The sequence below is a fragment of the Schistosoma haematobium genome, chromosome ZW (assembly GCF_000699445.3).
Source record: "Schistosoma haematobium chromosome ZW, whole genome shotgun sequence".
Classification (NCBI taxonomy): Eukaryota; Metazoa; Platyhelminthes; class Trematoda; order Strigeidida; family Schistosomatidae; genus Schistosoma; species Schistosoma haematobium.
Window position 1 is genome coordinate 47,899,066 of NC_067195.1, and position 23,153 is coordinate 47,922,218.

Here is a 23,153-nt window from a genome sequence, read left to right on the forward strand (position 1 = left end):
GTGGGACTCCCCGTCAGTGCCCATTTACGACCCCACCCGCGGTTTTCGACCATTTAGACCAGTGAGCCGGCACCCGACAGTGTTAATGTCTAACTTCAACCAGTTCACGAAATTGCGAAGTTCTAGTGAGGAAGCGTGACCAGTGGAGTTCGACCGGATCTGTTGTGAGATAGTAACTCACTGAAGACAATGGTAGATAGTGGCACAGTTTCGTGGATTGGTTTGTGTTAGACATTAACACCGTCGTATGCCATCTCGGTGGTTTAGAGTTTAAGCGTTTGTGCACGAGACTGATAGGTCCTGTGTTAGAATCTCGAGAGGCGGGATCGTGGATGCAAACTGCTGAGGAGTCCCAAAACGGACGAAACGTTCGTCTAGTGCTTCCAGGTTTCCTATGGTGATCTAGCTTCCGTCGACTCATGATCTCAACTATTAAAATTATTTTAGAAATATTCAAATATCATATTTCTATAACAGAATACGCTTAAAAGTTATTTCTTGTCAGATCTGTCAACTGTGTTTGAACTATGAATGTAAACTAACCATTTCTTTATTAGTCAAATACAAATTGAAAGATACTGTTCATTAAAGACTAAGTAGTTAGAGATTGAACCAACTTTAATTGTCAACTGGTTAAATCGTAAATTCATTGAAATATTACTGAACAAAGGAATAATAATTGAAAATTAGTCTGTGTTTGTTTATTAAAGATTATATCACAAACATCCTCTAGTTGAAGTAACATCATGAAAGTAACTAGTGTGAATTGTTTATACTTAGTTCGAGATTACTTGCAATAAAATAAAACATAATAAACGGAGGTAATATGAAGTATTCATAACGAAATTGAGCGTTTTCGGTATAAACTGCTAAAATTTAGAAAATGTCTTTTTAAAACTTATATATCTGAAAATAAACTTCACTTATAGCCCTTCCAGAGTTACTTCCGGTCCCATGCTCCAATGAAAGAAGAGAGTTGGGCATGTGGTCAGTAACCATACCCACTAGAAAACAACCTTGCTAAGAAAACGATCATCGGAAAAGTCTGTTTAAACCATTTAAACTCTGTCCTGTGAGTTAAAGGATCTTCATTTAGATGAATCATAACGTCACATAGTGAAAGCCGAGATTCTTTCAAAATCACGTGACCGATGCTCTCTCTAACAAACAGAGCAACAGTTAGTACAGATAAATGGAATGTCCGGACGATGTAAAATGTGCGGAGGTGAAACTTAAAGAACTACTACAACCATCATCAAAAAGGCACAAGTATTTATAAACGATTGTCTACACAAGATACTCAATGTCTGTTGTCCGGATACTACCAGCAACAATCCATTGTGGCAAAAGACAAACCAGCCTCGATTTGAAGAGGAAATGAGGAAAAGACGTTGGAAGTGGGTAGGACATACATTACGAAACCCCCAAAGTGCATCATGATGCAAGTGCTAACTTGTAATCCTGAAGGGAATCTGAAAAGAGGAACACCAAGGAACACATTACATCGGGAATCGGAAACAGACATCAAAGGAATGAATAGAAACTGGAAGCAACTGGAAGGATTGCCCAAGTCAGAGTTAGATAAAGACTGTTGAACCTCGCTTAGAATACCATCGTCTATAGCCCGATATATATATGAGGCACCTTTGTATAATGCGAAAAAAATAGCGAAAGGCCAAAGATTTACGATAATTACATAAATTCATTTACTATAAACATTGTGTAATAATTTGGCAGTTAAACTCTGAAAGAAAATAACACTTTGTCTAGTTCACATCATAGATTATTGTATTCTCTTGTTTAATTAATGATATTTAACTCTAAATGAAATCTGGGTAGGAAGGTATATATACAAAACGGAACAATCAAGGTAATTTTATATAGTCTCCATTATGAAAGCTTGTCAAATAACAAAATTTACTACTGTCAATAGTATTTAATCGCTTATATGGGTTAGTGACATTTTATCAATACATGTTTTATGAATCAGTTTATTGTGATAAAATGACCATGACTGATCAATTCTTTAAGACTTTAGGAATTAATTCAATTATTAGTCTTGTTTTTCAATTGTAAATAGTTATATTGGTCATACTACAATGTCATACTAGTGAAATTATTTTGTTTCTGATTCGAAAGAGGTTTACTTAGCCATTCATAAGTCTATGTATTGCTGTGAATATTTATCAGTAAACAAAGTTAAATTAGACATGAGATTATTCAGGGAATGTCGAAGCAATTAACATCGAGGTTTACAGGACAAGCTGTGAACCACATGTGGAGAAATTAGAACACCACTTCTACCTGAAGTTTGTGCTGATGCTGTCGTTCAGAAGAACAACGAAAGCTCCACGACCAAACCATCCATCTCAGAGAACAAAACTCCATCAAAATCATTCATTTGAGCTACAAATCTTCACCATCTTAATAAAACGTTAAATTTTTATTTCATAGTTAACAATATTGAAGGGGACCAGAATCGATAATCCACTCAGGCTATTTGTTCAGTACTCATTAAGATAAATAAGTTTACATGTCAACTATTCAAATCAATAAGGTTAATCTACTTTGAGAACTTTAATTCAATAGAAATTTCAGTGTTATTTTGTTTGAATTACAAAATTATCTACAAGATATAAGAAATATTTCGTAAATCCATAAAACTTGTGATCTACTGGTTGATTTTGTAGTAGTTTTATAATGTTTCTTAAGTAGAATAACTTGAGATGTTGCATGTTGAATTCTACTGATTCATCACAGATTTCTTTCTGTCAAAAAAAAACGATCTCCACTGATGAAATACTTTCGATAATTCTCCTCCACTAATTATTATTCTTGTAAATTACTAACTTATAATAACTGTTGATCAAACTGAGTATACTGGTTTTGCTTTTAGAATTTCTTCGGTACGTACATTGGTGAACAACGGTTAATTGACAGATCATAATTTCAAACAGAGTTCAAATATTCATTCGGTATTGTTTGCTTAAATCTTTCCATTGATGTTTAGGACCGCAATTGAACAGATCAAAGATTTTCAAGCTATCTGAAATCTTCATTTCATTTTATAAAAATGATTCTTAAACTGATTAATAAAAGGAACATATTTGCAATATTTCAATGAGTAGAAAAAGTAAGTTTTCTGACCTTTCATCACTCAGTGTAAGCCACTTGGTAATGATATTTACAAATTCTTGAACTTGGCTAATTCTTATTATTCTGTTAAACGTTATTTAGTTTTTCATCAATTTCCGGTTGTTTTCATTTGATGCCAGTCTATAGTTAAAAAATTGGCTTTGAAAAGAACTATTTGTAAAATTCTCCTATACAAAGAAAATATGCATGCTTAATGCCACAGAGACTAATCAAATATGTGAGGACGACCCACTGGTAAACTTGAGGTAGCTCTAAGAAGCTCAGAAAGAGCTGAAGATATTCCATCCAATCATCTTTTGGAAGAATATTGCAAAATCTCCACGTATAGCTTCCCTATTGGACAAATTCTAAAACCATATGTATGCAGATTAGATTACTATAATGATTATTTCGATTTTGCTGGAAAACTAGAAATACCTGATTGCTTTGTACCATATTTGACACTGTTTGGAAATAGCATTCCTATCACTTGTCTTCTGTCTTCTCATTTGCGAATTGGAGGGTTCTAGTGTTCGAGTGCTCAAGTTATATGCGGTATATTAATAATCTAAGCTCTAGATATAACAAAATACATTACAGAATATCAACAACAAGAAAGTAGAAATCCTTCCAAATTGATACGATACTCGCCGAACATATTATTGAACTATCTGAAATCAATAAGTTGGCGATTAATGTGGCGTTTGAAGTGAAAGGTATTGAGTTCTAATCTCAAAGTCAACATAAGTTCTAGAATCCAAGTGCATTCAGCGCATATCATTGTTTTGCACTGTTAAATTCATTCTAAATATAATAATTTACAAGTTCTTTTACATTTTTTAATCCAGAAACATTTACATCTAGTTAACAAATTATCATTAAACGGGAGTTATATTTAGTTTTTATCTTACTATCAGTCCATAGTAATATAATTGTAGTAAAAATAAATAACTTCATTTATTTTCTTAATCTACAGATTGTACTTTCATTTCAAAAACATTTAATTCTATACTATTAAGCACAAATAAACAGTAAATCAATCTACTTGAGACTGACTAAATTTAGAATTAATATTAACATTAGCTAAATGGCATAATACTTGAAAAATAATTTTTATAGTATTAACTTATAAAATTTAAACAGTAAGTGAATAGATAGTTAACTTTTTTTATTTAGACGTTGAACGTACTAAAGATGAATTGGACTGAAATTAGTTGACGTAACATATAACTAAAATAAAATATTAATAAATTATCATCTTAATAGTTGAGATCATGCATCCATTGAAGCTAGACCATTATGGAAAACCTAGAAGCACTAGGCGGCCGTTTCATCCTACTGTGGGACTCCTGAGCAGTGCACATTCACGATCCTGCCTCGCGAGCTTCGAACCCAGGTCCTATTAGTCTCTCGGGCGAGCGAGATGTGATATTTTAAGTATTTGATATGAAGTCAACAAAATGTAAAGTAACTATTCATTCAGAATAGGTTTGAAGTTGACTATATTGGGGATTATGTAATAGGCTAACTGTGTATTTTTCGACTTAATATAGTCCTACAGAAAAGGTGTCTTGACAGTTGTATCACTCTATTTATAAAAGATAAACTGAAGGTTTGAAAAATTCGCTGACTGCTTCTATTTGGTCAGACAGACAGTATTACGAGATCTTACACAAACAATATGATTCGAAGCTCACTAAGTAATCTTGATTTAAACACACATACCCACGAATGTCATCCATGTGGTAGTGATTATTTTATTTTAGAATAATTTATTTACTAATAAGATCTTATAATTCAAATAACTTTCGAAGTTTACATTAACTGTTACTAACACTTGTATTCATTTTGCTTAATACATAATATATTATTTAGTGGTTGATCTTTAAACTGTATCCAACACTTTGTAAAAGAACTGTTGAGGTTATGAGATCGCATGAAGTTGTTGAAAAAGAACTTTCTATCATTCGATCACATATCTACAGGCCCGTATACATATACATGAGTAAATATTATGAAACATATTGTAACAATATAGTTAGTAAATCCTTAAACTACTTATAGTTAGTAAGTAAATAATATAAGCAATCCTGTTTATAATTACTAAGCATTATCATTTAAGATGAAATCGCAACTCTGCTTAAATCTTTCCAGATAACAAAGAGTTGTTGATTGTTGTTTAACTTGAATAACCGTTCAATACCACTACAATGTATTAAATTACAACTAATAGATTTATTTAAATTTTAAAAGATGATTTTATTCTATAGTTTGAATAACTAATATTTGAAAAGACATTGCTGAACAGTATGTTAAAATAAAAAAAGATTTAGAATGGATCAATCAAACTTGATTAATTAAATTTACTTAAAGACAGTATTTTCAACACAATAAACTAACTTATATAAGTGTGGTAAGTGCTACTTATTTCGACATAAGTAGTATATGATGTTAGTTGTGAACAGAATGTCTGGCAGCGGAGTGACAAGAGGATCGGACAGTAAAGAATGGAAACAGAATACAATTTGTGTGAAAATGGAAGAACAATGAAATCCAAGTCATTTTGAGACAACTGATGGTCATTTTGCAAATTAAGTATTTACTATATGGTTGTTAAATTTCATTAACAAGTTCTGAAATTTTGTGTCCAATACATTCGACTGTCCTCAATGGTGTTACTGTTCACTACGTAAGTACTGCATACCTTCAATTATCAATGGGTTCATCTTTAAAGGATTGTGAAGTTTTTTTTTAAATCTAAATGAACTTTCAGCCCATGTTAATCTGTATTGAAATTGGTGAAAATATGCAAAAATTCCTAATGGGAAAACTAATCAATATTACAAATGAATGATATGAAATTAACAAATGTTGGTTACAACTTTTTGAAAGAAAGGGGTTTAAATATGCAGGTCATTTGTTTTGTCATTGTTCATAATGTTTAGCGTACATATATATAACTAATCAATTTGTTGAAATCGAAAATATTATTGACCTAAAGTATGTGTATATAATTACAGCCATTTGTTTAGTTCTTAAAAGAAAGAATATTTTTTCAAACTTTAATTACAATATAAGCCAAGATGATGGTGGCTAATAGTGGAATCCAGGAAGCGCGTTGCGTTCTATTTGGGGCTCATCAACTACATTCACTTGCATCCTAGGGTTAATGTTCACTCCGGGACTCGAACCCAGTACCTTTGACTCGAGACTCCACCGTGTTATCTAGCCGACGAGTCCCGAATTGGACGAGACGCGCATATTTAGATTCTACTGCTACCCACCATCATCCCTGCTTATAATGCATATCACTTATAGCAATATCGAGGTGATGCACAAATGTCAATAAGGGACTGATCAGTTACAGTCATAAACATCAATTATTTGCTTACATACGCCTGTTACTCCTCATGGAGGAGTAAAGGCCGCCCAATATCAATGGGAAGATTCAAATAACCAAAACAAAAATTGATTTAATTACAAGAATTTTATTTTTAGCGGTTTATGTTATCCTTCCAGTTCAGCGTTTTCGTCAGAAGTGAGATTCATGAGATGATGTAGTGTTCTTGTAGTGGTCATAGAAATTTTTCAGTCTATGTATTTTACGAATAGTTAAATCTTGAAACTCCTACCTTCTGTTACATTCACTTACACTATATAAGAAAGGAGTATACTGGTTATAAAGTAAACTAATTTATGTTGGGACTAAGCAAAAAAACATCATAAATAGCAAAAAACTGGTTTTTCAGTGATTAGGCATACGCGGATATTAGTGTTCACATCAGATAAGAGATATGGTTAAATAGCGACGCGTCGTCCAACTAATAAAAGTACAACCTTTCAGCACTAAGTGAAAAACATAAGAAGCTATGCCAATTACTTATCGCTTTAACTTTAGCTTTGTAAAGGATAATATTTTAGTCTTTCTAGAACATATTTGTTTGATGGAAAAGTGTCAGTCGTGACATTTGTAGACTAACACTTGCATTGTATGAAAGATAAATTACGTAATTGTTTTAATACAATTTTCTGGGAGTATAAGTTCATAAGAGATGGTTCCTGTATCGTTTTTCCGAATCTTAGATTAATAATTTTATTAGGTGTGTAATGGGCAGTAATCATTCATATACCGTACCAATATTTCAGCAGATTTAGACATGTGCTTGAAATATATATAAGAGCTACAATTGGCTCATGAATTCAACTATTAAATTACTAAATTCTTCACAAAACCCCCTTCTTCTAATAATCATCATCTAATCACTAATGACTGGCTTCAAGAGGTATTTTCTGCAGTTCTAGTGAGAAGCCGTGACCAGTGGAGTTCAATTAGGTCCGTTGTGAGATATTAACTCACAGAAGACAATGGTGGACGGTGGCACAATTTTGTGAATTAGTTGAGGTTAGACATTAATACCGTTGGATGCCAGCTTAATGGTCTGGTGGTTAAGTGTTGGCTCGAGAGACCGATAGATCGTGGGTTCGAAACCCGCGGGTGAGGTCGTAAATGTGCACTGCTACAAAGTCCCAAAATAGAACGAAATGGTTGTCCATTGCTTGCAGGTTTCCCATGGTGGTCTAGCTTCAACTGGCTCATAAAAACAAATATTAAATTCATTATAGTTGGAGACGATTTAGAAACTGTTCTATAATTCTCCAGTTTATGATTAAAAACTAATTTCAGAAATTACCAAAACAAATCGATAAAACAACCAATGAAATGAATTTTCAGTCCTGTTACATCACCCAACGTATAAATTCTTCTTTTTATTTCATTAAATGAAATCGAAATCAGTCTGATTAGTTCGTTCATCATTACATTTTTATGAACTAACTACAGAGTTGGTCACCATTACTGCATATAGAATATAGAAGAGAGGAAATAGCTTAGATCTGTGTGTATGAATAATCGATAAGTACAATGTGAAGTTCTTGGTGGAAAAAGAATTCATCACCACTACAATTATCATAAATTGTTCTAATGTGATATCCAAGGTTTAATAACCGACAGCAGTTAAATTTATACGAGCTTTTGACTTGAAAAAAAAGCAATAAAGAACCATATGAAATTAGAAATTATTCATTATTAGTTGAATATGTTGACTGATATATAGCCAGACCAGAAAATACTTAGAAGTTATCACATTTTAACAATGAATGATGAACCGATAATAAATAAGAAACATGAGGTGTTCATATGTAACACTATGGTAAAGTTACCTGACATATCAAGTTTTTTTTTAAATCAATGGACTTAGTCATTTTAATATCATCAGCCTCATAATTGTGAACTGTTGGTTATTTAAATTATATAATCTTCTTACCAGTTAGATCTAAAATAATGATCTTAACAAAACTTATGAACAAGAATAGTGAATTATTTGAAGCAATTAGTCCCTTTGATAAATTTCAATAATGTAATAAGATGACGAAGATTATCAGAGTTATTTGATATCTAAGTGCGATACGTTTCGAACAATCTGATCACATATATAATTGTTAGGAAATATAATAGGTCACCTAGACTAATGGAGGGAAAGAGTAGATAAAAATAATAAAGAAAATAATATGAAAAACAAAACACTTTGGAACCTCATCACAATAAGCTAATATTACCAAAATATGTTTAAGTTGAGAACAAACTATGTTTCAATACATATAGGTGGTTCGAATTTATGTATGACTAAGGCTTTAATAAACCTTAGTATAAACCGTTTACTGGATTTCTCATTCAGCTGAACCATTTATTCATATGAAAGAATATATTTATCTTTAAATTGACTATCGAACACAAACATGTTTTTTCTTTTAGAAAATATCTATTATTCTATATTTGGTCACAAAACGGACAGTACTTGTTAACTACAAATCAAAATACTTATTGATTACATTTAGGTTTCCAGCTCATTTTTATACAACTTCAATTCAACTCAACTATCTTATATACCGTTGTACTATTTAAACTTGGACTAATTTTAATTTGGTTATTTATTCTCTAAAGAAGTGGCTTACGATAAGTCACGAAACGCCAGAAAATCTAATTTTCCTACCCATTGGGATATTACAAATATTTTATTTTATTTATAACAATCTACCCAATGCTCAATTTAATCGAAGTTATCATATCAAACCTTGGTAATGATACCTACATATCTTATATATTATTACAAACATATCTGAATAAAACAAACTTTAAAAGTACTTACTTGAGAAAATTCTTATAATACACGGAACAATAATTATTATCATTAATTTAATGATTAGTTCAGTTCCCCCATCACTCATTCAAAGTACAAATGAAAGTTTTACACTTTGAATGTTAATCTCTATGTAAATATGTTTAATTATGATTATATGTAAGTATATATGTATTTAATTAGTCACTAAGAATGAATATAATAAATATTTTCGAAAATCTTCATAAAATTATTTAACTTTACTCTCCTCTAAACAAAAAATGTATTGATAAGAAAGTTTAAAGACGAACAAAATATTGAATAAATTGAAGCCAGTCTAACTACTTGAAGTAATCAAGATACCTAATTGTATCGCTTAATATTTTTGCCTGATTCTTCTATGCACAAAATACACAACACCTACACATTAACATTCATAGACACAATTGTTTATACATATCAATACACGCCCACATGTTGAGATATAGTTACCTAGTTTGTTTTTTTTTTAAGAAAAGGTAAAGATGAATATAGATTTATAAATACATTCTTGTGAATATGTCGATGTTTAAATGCATATAACTACAATAATTGAAAACGAAAAATGATTTTTCTATAGAAGAGGTTAACCAAACAGAAATAAACTGAAATAGGCACTTTAGTTTAAGATATAAACGTCATTAACACTGTCAAAGGGAAGTTAACCAATCATATGCTAGTATGTACGTATGCCTTGTATTATAAATGTAACACCTAAAATAACAGTAATCATAATAATAATAAAATATCCTAACATAACTTATCTATATAATATTTATAAAGAAGTGGGATAATTATGGATTTTTGTTTATTTTTATATAACTAGGATAACTATAAATCAATAAGTGTATACATTAACGTAACCATTAAAAATTATAGTTTGTTAATTAATTTAAGGAATCTATATTGTTATCTTCTTCCTATTATATCAGATAAGTAGCTACTAATTTGTATAAGTATTCAACCGTTATGTACGAACATATTTTTTTTGTCAAATTTCATCCTGAACTAATGTTTATTAGTGAACCATTAAAACCTAGAAGAATTTAATAACGTAACCTGTGTCACCTTACTTACTAAGAATAATATTCACTTAGTGACTATCGTCTAATTTAGAAATGAATTTACCAATATTTTGGTAGGGAACAGTCAATTGTGGAAATAAATAGATAAGAAGTGAGATAATGTGTCACGGATAACATTGAATAAAGATTACTGTATATCTCCAGTTGATTAAATTCGGATGTTCTATCAACTTAATTCAGTTACATTGAGCTATATTTTATGGCTAAATTCTCTAGTTTCAAACTCCTATGGAAGCAGTAGTTATGTGCTAGAAGGTTGTCTTAAATAATAGAAAAACAACTATTCAGTGTTGACTGGTATATCAATTTGTGATATAAACCAATTTTTAAACGCACTTTTTAGTTCATCAATTGTGAAGCTTAGAATTTAAGCTTAATGGAGAATTACTTTATCTCATTCTAAGACGTTATAAATTGCTTGTATATTACAATTCGCTGCTAATATGTAACAAATTAATGTCAACTTATTCATAATCTTTCACCATGCTAAGTTATTACGTAATCTTCAATTGTTTTCTAACATTTTTCAAAGTAAACGCATATGAAAATCAAGACTATTTAATGAAAGCATTTTTTTCAGTTTTTATTGTATGGAATGCATATATGAACTACTTCAATACGTAAACCATTATCTCAAAAAGCTACAAAATGCATATGTCAACCTTCAATCGTAGTTTTTCACTGTGAACTTTCAAAACAATGTTACATGACTTTATAGTTCAAGTATTCCTTTCCAACTTATTGCAATTCTTGCCATTTATTTTACATAATCACTTTATGTTATAAAATGAGTGTAGTTTATTACTTTATATTCGTTTATTTATTTATAAGATGAGATCAGAAATCAGAAAAAATATCTTTCATTTATGTTGGAGTCTACGATCAACTTTTGTGGATAAGGTAAATAACTTTGAAGTATCAATAATTCAGTATGATCATATTATATTTTATTTGATAGATAAATCGATAAATTTAACGAACAGTAATAATAAATCAAGATTGTAGATTTATAAAATTGTTGCTCATATTTTATCTCATTAAAATCCAATAATCAAACTACATCATTATTTACAGTTATATGGAAATTGTTGTGATTTTATGGCTCGCTAGTTATCGAGTAATCTATTCGCCAATCAAAATACGACTTATTCGCTCTTATATTGTACTAAACCAATGACGTCCGACCGGTCTGATCAGCCTAGTGTCCTGTTAGTCTGTTGCTCGCCTAGCCCGTCCAGCTGAGTCCAGAATGCCAATGATATCCTCCACAATGCGAATCATTTATTTCAAACATATTGGGTTTATATACCAACCAAACAGACCGCTACGCACCATAAAATAAGAAGTGACATTCATACACAAATAAGCCAAAAAGTGTCTGTGAACGTGGGAGACAGCACTTAATAAACTGAGTATAACTTATGAACAGTAAATCGTACAATAATAATCTATAGGTCAAAACAAAGCTTAGAATAAGGAGAATATAGATATACACAGTCTAGTTACTGAATAGTTATACCATAAGAATATATAGATAATATTAGTTCATCAATAGGTCTCAGAAGTTACGCGTACTTTAATGTTTGCTAGGATATAACAGAAATGCAAACATCATATTTTTTTCGGTGAAATACAAGTGATTCACAAAGTACTCAATTTAATAACATTGAAACGAATCGAGGGGTATGTGTCATTAAAAATAAACTAAACGTCTGAAGTTCTCCTGATGAAACATCTAAAAGGGAGAGTAAAATTATCATTCTAATTCATTTAGTTTTATTTGATTAGATTTTTTCAATTATTTTTTTCTTTCATAACAGTTAAACGTAAATAAAAGTAGCATCCTTAGTGAAGTAAGTAAACAATAGTAATATCATTTTATGAATAATTAAATGAGTTTGAGAAAATGTACATTCGTTTGTACATATTAACATAAACAAGAAAATTAAAGAAAAGAGGTAATATGTTAAAACGAAAACAAAAAAAATAAATGAAATTGATGTTTCCCTCCCCACAACTTGTCCAAACTCTTGTATGTTAGACAAAGATATAACATTTAATGGTTGTCAAAACTTAATCTACCCGAAAGTGTCATGTTTTCATAATTTAATATAAATGAATAGACTTCGATGTTTATAAGAAATCATTTAACAGTTTTTTTCGTACTCTACTTATATTACTTAGAATATACTTAACACTTTTAAATCTGAAAACTTTATACCATTTTATACGAATATTCGTCAAGATTAGAACGGGTAATTTGACAGAAGTTGGGCGCCGAGTATAGAGAAATCATTTTGATTATTACCCTGAAGACGTTCAGACACGTTAGCTGGACGAAACGTTGGAATTATTTAAATTTCAATCGCTGAGATTATTTCAAATATAATTTCCACATATAATTAGTACCATTTTCATTAAAAACTTCATAAAAGGAATATTTGTGAAATCATTACTAAATATTAAAGCTTCCCACTGTGAAGATTACAACAACACATGTAAGCGAACAATTGCTTTCAATTAGATCGTCATCAGGCTTTACTCTAATATACATGAGTAACCCTCCCTATCACTTCCATGGCAAGTTATAACTTAGCAAACGACTTTTTCATTTTATTTTATTTCGTTATTATTAACCTTATTTTTACATCCAGTATTTGTTTGTAATTTTTCACCTCTTCCCGTTTGTATTCTTCACTATCTAATTATTTACTCACTTCTTATTTCGTAATGGTTTTAATGTTTTGTGATGATTATTTTAAGTCTATTTATCCACATTTGACCTTCTATTTCCAATGCTTAACTATTGATATGACTTTTGTTATCGTGTTTTATCATTCCTATTACTATCAGTACACCTGTCTTCTTACTATCAACTTGTACTTTTGCCTGTTGTGTATGGTGACTTATTCTATTTCATTGTGATTATTGACCTAAATTACCTTGATTGATTTAACATTTTCGTATAAATATTCATGTATATTAGAACAAAGCCTGATGACGATCTAATTGAAAGCAATTGTTCGCTTATATGTGTTGTTCTAATCATTAATAAAGCTTGATGTGGTAATTTAATATAAATTAAGCAATGAATTAAATGATAAAATATTTGAAATATCCCAAGAAACCAAAATTTGATTTTTCATAACTTAGTAATTTACATTAGTAAAAGATAAATAACTTGGTTAAAATAACACAAGTTTGAACAATATAGAGAAGAATCAAAATATTTACTAATACTTACTTACACCTGTTACTCCTCGTGGAGGAGTATAGGCCGTCCACCAGCACTCTCCATCCAACCCTGTCCTGGGTAATCCTTTCCAGCTTTTTCCAGTTGTTATTATGTTTAGTAATAATCGAGCTAAATTAAATCATTTTAGATGGTGTAATATGATGATAAAGATTACCAGAACTATATAATGATCTATTAGCACAATAAATTTCAAACAGTTTGATCATACATATATTTGTTAAGTATATTAAGCAAATCAAAAGATCAAATGGACAAATGGAAGTTAAACGGAAGTAATTAAATAAAAGAAAAGAATATCAAAAAGAATGTTGAAAATCTTGCTGAAGATCTAATCAAAAATAGCTAACTTTATAAGAAATATATGGATGACATTTTATTTATCTGTAATAGTAAGGAGAATATGAAATGATTATTAACCAAATGGGAAAAGTTACTGATTCCGTAATAGTTTATGATTGTATGAATATTGCTAGTTTATTTCACATTTGTACTAATTTCTGTATACAATTTGTATTACTTTTATTAAAAAACAATAGATAAAACAGTTTATCAGTGTTTTCAGACATAACAATAACTTGTTCTTAGTTTTTGAATAACAATTGCTAAATATTTGAACCTAATCCGATGATCATATTTACCAGCTAAGATTTTCATCAGGTAATCAATCAAAGAATATTCGTTCAGTTAGATCCATGAACAATATATAATTTATCTTAAAGGAAAATCATAACTAACACAATACAGCTGGCGAAAATCAACAAATGGTAACAAGAATGAGTAATATGGTTTTTATTCAGAATCACCAAAAAATGTTTAAATAGTTATAATGAGAACAGAAAACGGAATTTCATAATTTTACACGCAATAAAGAAATTCAATTTGTCAATATATATTAAATTGACCTAAAATACATAGGAAGAAGCTAAACCAAGTGTTTTGTGGTTTTACTGCAAATGATGATTCAGAAACAACTTAGCATCATTTCTATTTGTTCAAAAATAATCAGTATCAGTCAGTGGATTTGAGTGATAATATTATTTTTAATCTTAGTTCATTATGTAATAGTTTCTTTTCATTAACCTTTTTATCTTTCTTTTTTATTAGATAACTTCTAAGCTTAAACTCCTTATGTACTTGATAGAAATGTCTAGGATAAATTGACTACATATATTCCTGATTTTTTGACTGAAAAACATATGAAGTAGCTCTTAACAAATAATATGTTAAATGAATAATTACCGTTCATCATTACTTCAGAAACACTCTTCAATAGTAGTTTTAAAAATCGGAAGCTTAACGAAATATCTCTTTTCAAAAAACAATCATGAAATAGAGATTGACTAGAAAATGACAGCCGTAGGAGTTGTTTATCTCAGTTTATTTATCTTGAGCCAATGATTTATTGATAAGCCTGCTTTTATTTAAATGAGTGATCATTTTTAATGAAACTGCTCTCTTTTTGGAACCAAAGTTTATGAAACGAGAATTACTAACCGAATATTCCACTAAATAAATTTTTAAACATCCAACTAGTTGAACTTAAGTGAAGGCTATGGAAAATTATTTGAGTCTAATGTGTCTGCAAATGAGTAGGAACGAGAATAACTCACGTTTCTACACTTATATTCCCACTTAATAATTAAAGTATTTAGGTAGGACAGAAATCACAATTTACCAAGTGTTTTCATTTATTGTATCGGGCTACTCTAATATTTGTAAGTAATAAATAAAATATGGTTAAAGTTTAGTGCTGTGCAAATCCCGACTGATTACAACCAAAATCTCGGGGTGACTTATCAGATATAGGTAAACGACATTATATGACAGTAGTTTATCGTCTTATTAGTTTTAATACCATTAAATGTAGTTTCCAAACCTTTTCCTTGTATTAATGTTACTTACAGTCTTTTTTTAATATAAATTACAGTAATCTTTATTTCTTTACATTTGACTCCGATTTACATAATCGAATGAATATGCCATGAACAGGAATCTTCTTTTTAATCCTGCATAATGCTCCTAGACTAACTCCATTTGAGCGACGGTGTCAATAAGAAGCTAAATACAGAATGAATTGATGCGATTTATTATAGGCATTTGTTTATTTAATAGACATTAAAATTAGAAGCGGGAAAGCGAAGCGAAACGGACTATAGAAGATAATCATCTCAATTACAAACACTACTCAGTGATAGCTTTAATCTGATTTGAAGTAGATAATGAAAGACATAACGAGGAGACGGGGCAATATCAAGGCAATTCGCACGGGATACACACATGCCAACAAGAAACTGATCAATTGCAATCCTAAATAACAATGGGAAGATACAAGTAAAACAACACCGAGTGGATGTTTTCCAGTTCACTGAAAATATTTCACTTTATATTCTGAAAAAAAACGAATAAAATCATCCCACATTCACATTCAAAAGGGAATTTTTGTATTATTTTGGCTATTCATTTGAGGTATTTCATGGAAAATATTTCTGGGTAACTTTTTATTTAAATAATTTGTCAGTATATTGTATAATGTTATACATCGATCAAAACCAAATGATTGAAAGATTATATTTCTCCGAAAGATAACCAATAGTCTTTGGTGGAATCTAAGGTTTATGCATTCGGTATTCTCTGAAGGGTTAACATCGACAAATGTGTAAAACCAAATCTTGTTTAAAATTTATAGGAACAACTTTGAATGTTAAACAAGAATCGAAACATGAGAAAAATTTATTTAATATAACTAGTTCATATATTATATCATTATTTAAACTGTTTGACAGGAAATAATTTTATAAAAATGTAAATGTCAAAGTTTAAGAATAATTTGTATGTTATATTAGTATCTCAAGATTTATTTTCATATCTAACAAATGGCGAAATCACAGTATTAAAAGGTTCAGACTTTATCGTTATATTACCATATACTGCTAGTACTATTGCAGTGAATGAGAACACACACGAGAACAACCAAAGTTACTTGGACGCAAAATTACAGAATCATAAAGAAAATGCTTCATTTGCAAAATGTCAATCGACTGTCTCAGACTTGACTGTTCCTTCATTTCCATACCAATCACTTTGTGTTCTCGTTCTCTTCTCTTCAATCGTCTTAACTTTCTGCCTCTGGACATTTCACTTTCGATTAATGATACATATTACTTATATCTGTCGATATCATTGGCACACACTACACTACTATCACTACCTAGTTCACTTCATAAGATTTCATCAATTATATTTTATAATTTAGACAAAACCCGATTAGTCCATTTCTTCCATAACACATAATGAGTTGATAATCTACTAGTATGATGACTAGAATACCCATTCAACTAAAGAAAACAAGTTACGAAGATTTTTTTTCTAGTAAATGAAACTCAATTATATACTCCTATGATCATTGGACTCTTCAACAGCAAATGAAAACAGAAAACTGAAGTACGAAGGAAGATTGAATTTATCTGTAAGTAAAAGAATAGAAAGTGAACTTTTGGGTTTATTAATGACTCTGTGACTCTTAAAGCTTATAGAATGAAACACTGAAATCAATATTAAACTTAACACTTAAAGAATGGAGTTAAGACAAAACAGAACTGTTAGTTTTTAAAGTTTTGTAAAATGATTTCAGTAATACTGATTGATTCTAGTTTTTTTGAAGTTTTCAACAAGTTTTTAGTATATACATGAACCCTGAATTTCTAACGTTTCATGATAGAAATCCATGTTGTTCAGATTTAAACCTGGTTTTATAAGCTGTTCAAGATATATACATAAGTTCTTTTACGCTAGTTAGTTATAATGTCTTGGAAAAAGACATATCAATATATAATAAATATTTAGTATTTGTATTCATGAGCCAATTGAAGCTAGACCACCATGGAAAACAACGGAAGCACTGGACAGCTGTTTCGTCCTAATGTGGGACTTCTCAGTAGTTCGCATCCACAATCCCGCCTCGCAAGATTCGAGTCAAGGACCTTTCAGTCTCGTACGCGAACGCTTAACCTTTAGACCACTGAGCCGGCATCTGATGGTGTTTATATCAAACTGTAACTCAGTCCAATGTTTCCAGGTTTTCCATGGTGGTCTAGCTTCAATTGATTCATGAATTCAACTACTAAATTACTTAAATATCTACAAAACCCCCTTCTAAATATAATAAATAATTAGACTTAAGAAAGTGATGGTGTATTATGACCTTTTAATGTGAATTTCTAGTTTTATCCATTACCAAATGTAGATTTTATGTAGACTAGACAGAGTTTATTGATTAAAAGTGGATGTAATACATAGATTGTACTGACATTAACTTATTCCAGACTTAACAATAAAAAACAAATGAAAATCTTAAATGAACACAATTACATATCAGACAAGTCCAAAAATTGTACGAAATAGATCTTGCATTATTTATCAAAAATGATTCATATGTATTAGTAATTTGAATCTTCCCATTAATGTTTAAAACTGCAGTTTATCAGTCTTTTTTGGCAAATATACATCCTATGCAGATTGTATTGATATTTCTATAAAATCATAAGCATTTTTAAGCAGAGATGGATAGTGACTAGCAGCGGAATCCAGGACGTGAGTTTCATACCGTTAAATTGATCACTGCTACGTTTTACAAACGTTACTTATAAGTAAGATTATACTGCTGAAGATGATACCGTGGAGAAGAAAACATTTTCTTATCTGAAATACCCTCATTCTTTCGAAGAACATGAGTTAGTTTACGGATACCTTCTACACAAAATATGGTTAGAAAAGGCATTGTGTACAATGGTCAACAAAATATGATGTTTTAACTTTAAACCATCTCCCTTTTGCAGTCTGCGGTTTCAAATTATATGACTAGCATCCTGTCATCTACTTCATCCGAAGTGAATAATTTTGCTAACCACTGTGATGATGTCAAGTCTTAAATTCTGAACGAATTACATCGATTAAGTTTTAATGTAACCACTAGTTTAAATGTCTCACAACGCTGATGTAGACAATCGATAGCATGCCTTGAATATGGGTTTTGGGCTTTCTGAGATTACAGCCAGGTGATTCTGCAATTCTATAGGAATATCCTTAGAAATGCTTGTAAAGGATTTCTGTTCAAGTTTTGCTATTTTAATGGAAAACTGATCCATTAAATGTACAGATCAATATATTTTTGTAAAGCCTGTATTTATAATGTTAGATTAGGTGAAGAATACGTTCTAGTAACTTCAGAGTATCAGCTTATAAGGCTTGAAGAGAGAATAATAATTATAAAGCCTCCGTTTATCATATTAGTCCGTCTAGTACATAGTATCGTAGTAGGTTATAAACTGCATGATTTCTTTAATGTAGATGAATAACCTATTAAACATTCCCCTAAAATCTTATTGTGAATATAGATATGCCAGTTAGTGTCAATCTTTCATGCCTTCATCAATAAATAAGTAATATAAATAACGTTATTTGATTTACTTAATCAATCCACCAACATGAACTATATGAAAGAAATATTTTATATGAAATTAAGTTATCTCTTAATAATATAAGAATGACCTAGAATTTCTTTTTTAAACTGTTCTTACGTTAAAAATGTACTATTAATTTTCATGAACTGTTAGGTCACTTTTATCATATTGGTAATAGATAAGACCGCAGATGATTTGAATATGATTAGTGTTTCATTGAGACGGTAAAATTTCGTGAGGAAATGTACATCAATGAAGAATCCGAAGCAATGAACGCCTTGTCTTCATATCAATAAATATACATTAAACAGTTTTTCAACTTCAGATTTATTAGTGATATGTGTATACATTTGTACAGGATTACTGGCAAATATGAAGTTTATTGTATGTAAAATGATTCCTAACATTACATTAGTAAATTGTACAGTGACTACATATCTGTCGACCTGAATTTGTATCACCAAGTTATTCGAAAACTTATACTAAAATTCGAAGATACGTTTTACAATCAACCAACAACATAGAAGGAATGACTGAAAACCAGTAAAGTCTGAATGGTTGTTATATTTTGATTTAAAGATATTTGAAGATATTGACTTGCGATCATGCATGAGATAGAATCTTAGATTTCTAAGTCCGCTGGCCCACTAATTACAATTAGTGAAGAAATCTGACTTCTATAAAACAAACTTTTTTAAAAAGCAAAAAATTAATCATGATATTGGTCATAATCAAATAAATTATAATTGATTATGCTACTTTTAAAGAGATTTATTATAGTTTGAAGGTAATCTTTGCCATTGATGGCAATGAGAAAGGATCACGGTATCTTGCAAATTAACTGAAAGCATATATATGAACTAATGAATTCTAACAAACTAAATAAATGACTTAAATCTCACAATCGGTAATATGATAATTCAGTATGTTACTGGTATATCTCGACAATCAAAGTGAAAACACATTTAAAATATCAACAGCTTTTATTGATAAAAGTACATAGGCGAAACTATAATTTATGGATGAACCAATCAGATTTAGGACAACGGGTCTTGGAGTTTGGCGCAAAATTCACTCACCTATTTGGCCAAATAGCGTCTTGACATTTTAACTGATGTCAGTTCGTGATGAAAAACCGTAAATCTAATTCCTAACCCTAACAATTAAATGTGAATCATAATGCTTATTCTTCAAACTGCTTTATAACCCTCATTTAGCCCTAGTAGGTAGGTAGACACTCCCAAGGTCACTTTAGCATCGCTAAAGGTCGTCCATAAATTATAGTCCCACCAGTAGATAACTAATTATTCCATTCCAAGTTTAAGTGAATTGGGAAAATAACGTTATATCTAGGGCATGTATTTGACTTACAGAAAAAGACTAATTTAATGAACACTTACTGTCTATAAATCTTAAATTGTAGCTCTTCTAGGGTTACTGCCGATCCCAAGCCTGGGTAAAAAAGAAGAGTTGAGCATGAAGTCAACAATCCCATCCCATAGGAAACAACCCTGTTAAAGAAAACGCTAACCCGTACTGTTTTTAAAAATATTGTGCTTTATTCTTAGGTGTCGGATTTAAAATGTGTGATAAGATACGGACAAAAGAATAAGAATAAAAACAAATTTATTATCAAGCTATACAGTTATCCATGAATATTTATATGGAAGTTTTATAAATCTGTAAGGAAGTATGCACAATAGATAAATATGGCAAACCTTATAAAATGGTTTTAATACTAGATGTGGATACGAATGTAAATAATAACAACATTATAATCGATAAAAAAAGTTCATTTATTGTGGTATTATTGAAGTTTTTCTTTATTTAATCAACTTGAATACTGAAGTGAAAATTAAATTTATAATGAATTTTTCTTTAAGAACATGATATTCTTTCAATAAATGATCGGGATTAATTTATTCAATTAAAGACAATTCAAGTAAGGCAAGAAGTAACAAAATACAAAAAAGATAATTTAACTCTTTTAATGTTAACATATAAATATTTGAAGATCTATTTAGTGGTTATCTTACTGGGAATAAATCATAAAAAACATTTCTTTAATAATTATTTTTCGGGAAGATAAAAAGTGTGCAGAAATAGAAAATCTATATTCCTTTAAACAAAAATTTTATTGATATCATGAATAGATGAATGTTAGACCACCATTGGAAACCTGGAAGCACTGAATGGCCGATTCGTTCTAGTATGAAACTCCTCAGTAGTGCCCATCCACGCCGAATCCGAAGCCAGAACCTTCGGTCTTGAGCGAGGACGCTTAACATCTAGACCACAGGGCCAGCATCCGACGGTGTTAATGTTTAACATCAACCAATCCACGATATTGCACGACCATCCTCCATTGTCTTTAGTGAGTGAATGCCCCATAATAGATATAGATGAACTCCACTGGTCACAGCTTCTTACTAGAATTCCAAGAAATCCATCTTGAAGCCAGTCACTAGTGAGCACACGATAATTATCAGTAGAGGGTTAGATAGATTGTTGATGTTATATTGATATCATGAATGGATGAAGCGTTTCAGCATAAAACAGAAAGTTCTGGGCTCCGACTCTGCGTGCGAGATCGTGGATGAGCAGTGCTGAGGAGTCTCAGGCTAGGACGAAACGGCCATCCAGTGCCTCCAGGTTTCCAATGATGATCTATCATCAATCCACTCATTATACCAATCTCCACGATCCTTTACTGATAAAAGTCATGCTACCAGTTATAGAAATATTTCTAAAACGACATGCATTTCTTTTCCTATTTTTGGGAAATTATAAAAATACAGATTAGTGTTGTTTATTTTCAGTTTACTTTTTAGTGCACTTTTATCTATGTTTGTAATTTAACCAAACTGAATCATGTGCTATCATCAAAGTACAGTTAATTAAATATCTATATGTAACGATTAGGATCAGTTGGACGTTTTCTGTGTTTTAGACCAACAACATTATCCAATTGGAACATTCAGATTATGTACCGGCATGAATTAAGGTTAGAAATAAAACATTTTCAAAATACTGCTTTATGGTCAAATCACTTTTTTTTTAAAAAAAGAACTGGATCGAAAATTAGTTACTAATATCAATAAATAGCAACATATTAGTTAAGTTTCAGTACAAGAATTACATATCGGATTATTATAATCAATAATTAAAATGTGTAACTTAGAATTTATAGTTTGTTGTTAATTATATTTAGCATTCCTGGTAGATGGCTCCCTGAGTGTATGTCATCAGTCTCAGTATAAACATCAACACTAGGATGGGCATGTATACGTCTAAACAGTTACATTTACCAATAAATGTGGATCCTAGATCCTATTATCAACCAATATGTAGCATACAAAACTCTAGATCAATTTAAAAATATATATATATATATATATATATATATATATATATATATATATATATATCAGCTTCTACAACCGTTTAGGTCCAACTAGTAAATGTTTTACTATTTGAAAGTTATAATGACCTTTCATTTGATTTTCGTCATGGACTGATATCATCTTTCTAAAAGACCTTTCAACGAAGACTGTAGTCAAATCTAACTAAACTTCACTAACCCTACTTACATGAATTTCCAATCTTTCCACAAATTCATATTATTCTTCAAACTGTAGGCACATAAAGAAAGGATTTGTTTGTGCGAGTTCTCAACAATTTTTTCGAACCATAAATATCAGTTTTCCATTAAAATTCATAGTTAAGTTTAAGACTTGTGCATTTATTTATAAAGAGAATGGATTAAATTTTGTTGTTCATATAAGTTACTTAAAATCTCTTTATGTCGTAATGATTAGTATATTTTAATGTTTACTTGAATCAGGTTGTAGATAATATAAGACTGGATGACTATTACTCAGAACTAATACAAGTAACGTATGATTATAGACAAATTAATGTAAATAAATACTATCGTGTTCAATTAGTGATGTGAAAAACAGCTTTAGTTAGATAAAGTTTAAAATTCATAAATTTGAAGGAG

At 30.3% G+C, this 23,153-nt stretch overlaps 1 protein-coding gene across 2 annotated transcripts in view; it reads right to left on the reverse strand.

Moving 5' to 3' along the window:
• Positions 1-23,153, reverse strand: part of MS3_00003733 (uncharacterized protein) — a 76,967-nt gene that overhangs the window by 37,161 nt on the left and 16,653 nt on the right. Inside the window, exon 1 of one of the 2 annotated variants that reach the window (XM_051211589.1) lies at positions 9,342-10,062. The exons of the other annotated variant lie outside the window; for it this stretch is intronic. The gene's annotated coding sequence lies outside the window, so the exon portion shown is untranslated. Of the gene's footprint in view, positions 1-9,341; positions 10,063-23,153 lie in introns of those variants that run through there. 2 annotated transcript variants of the gene reach the window in all.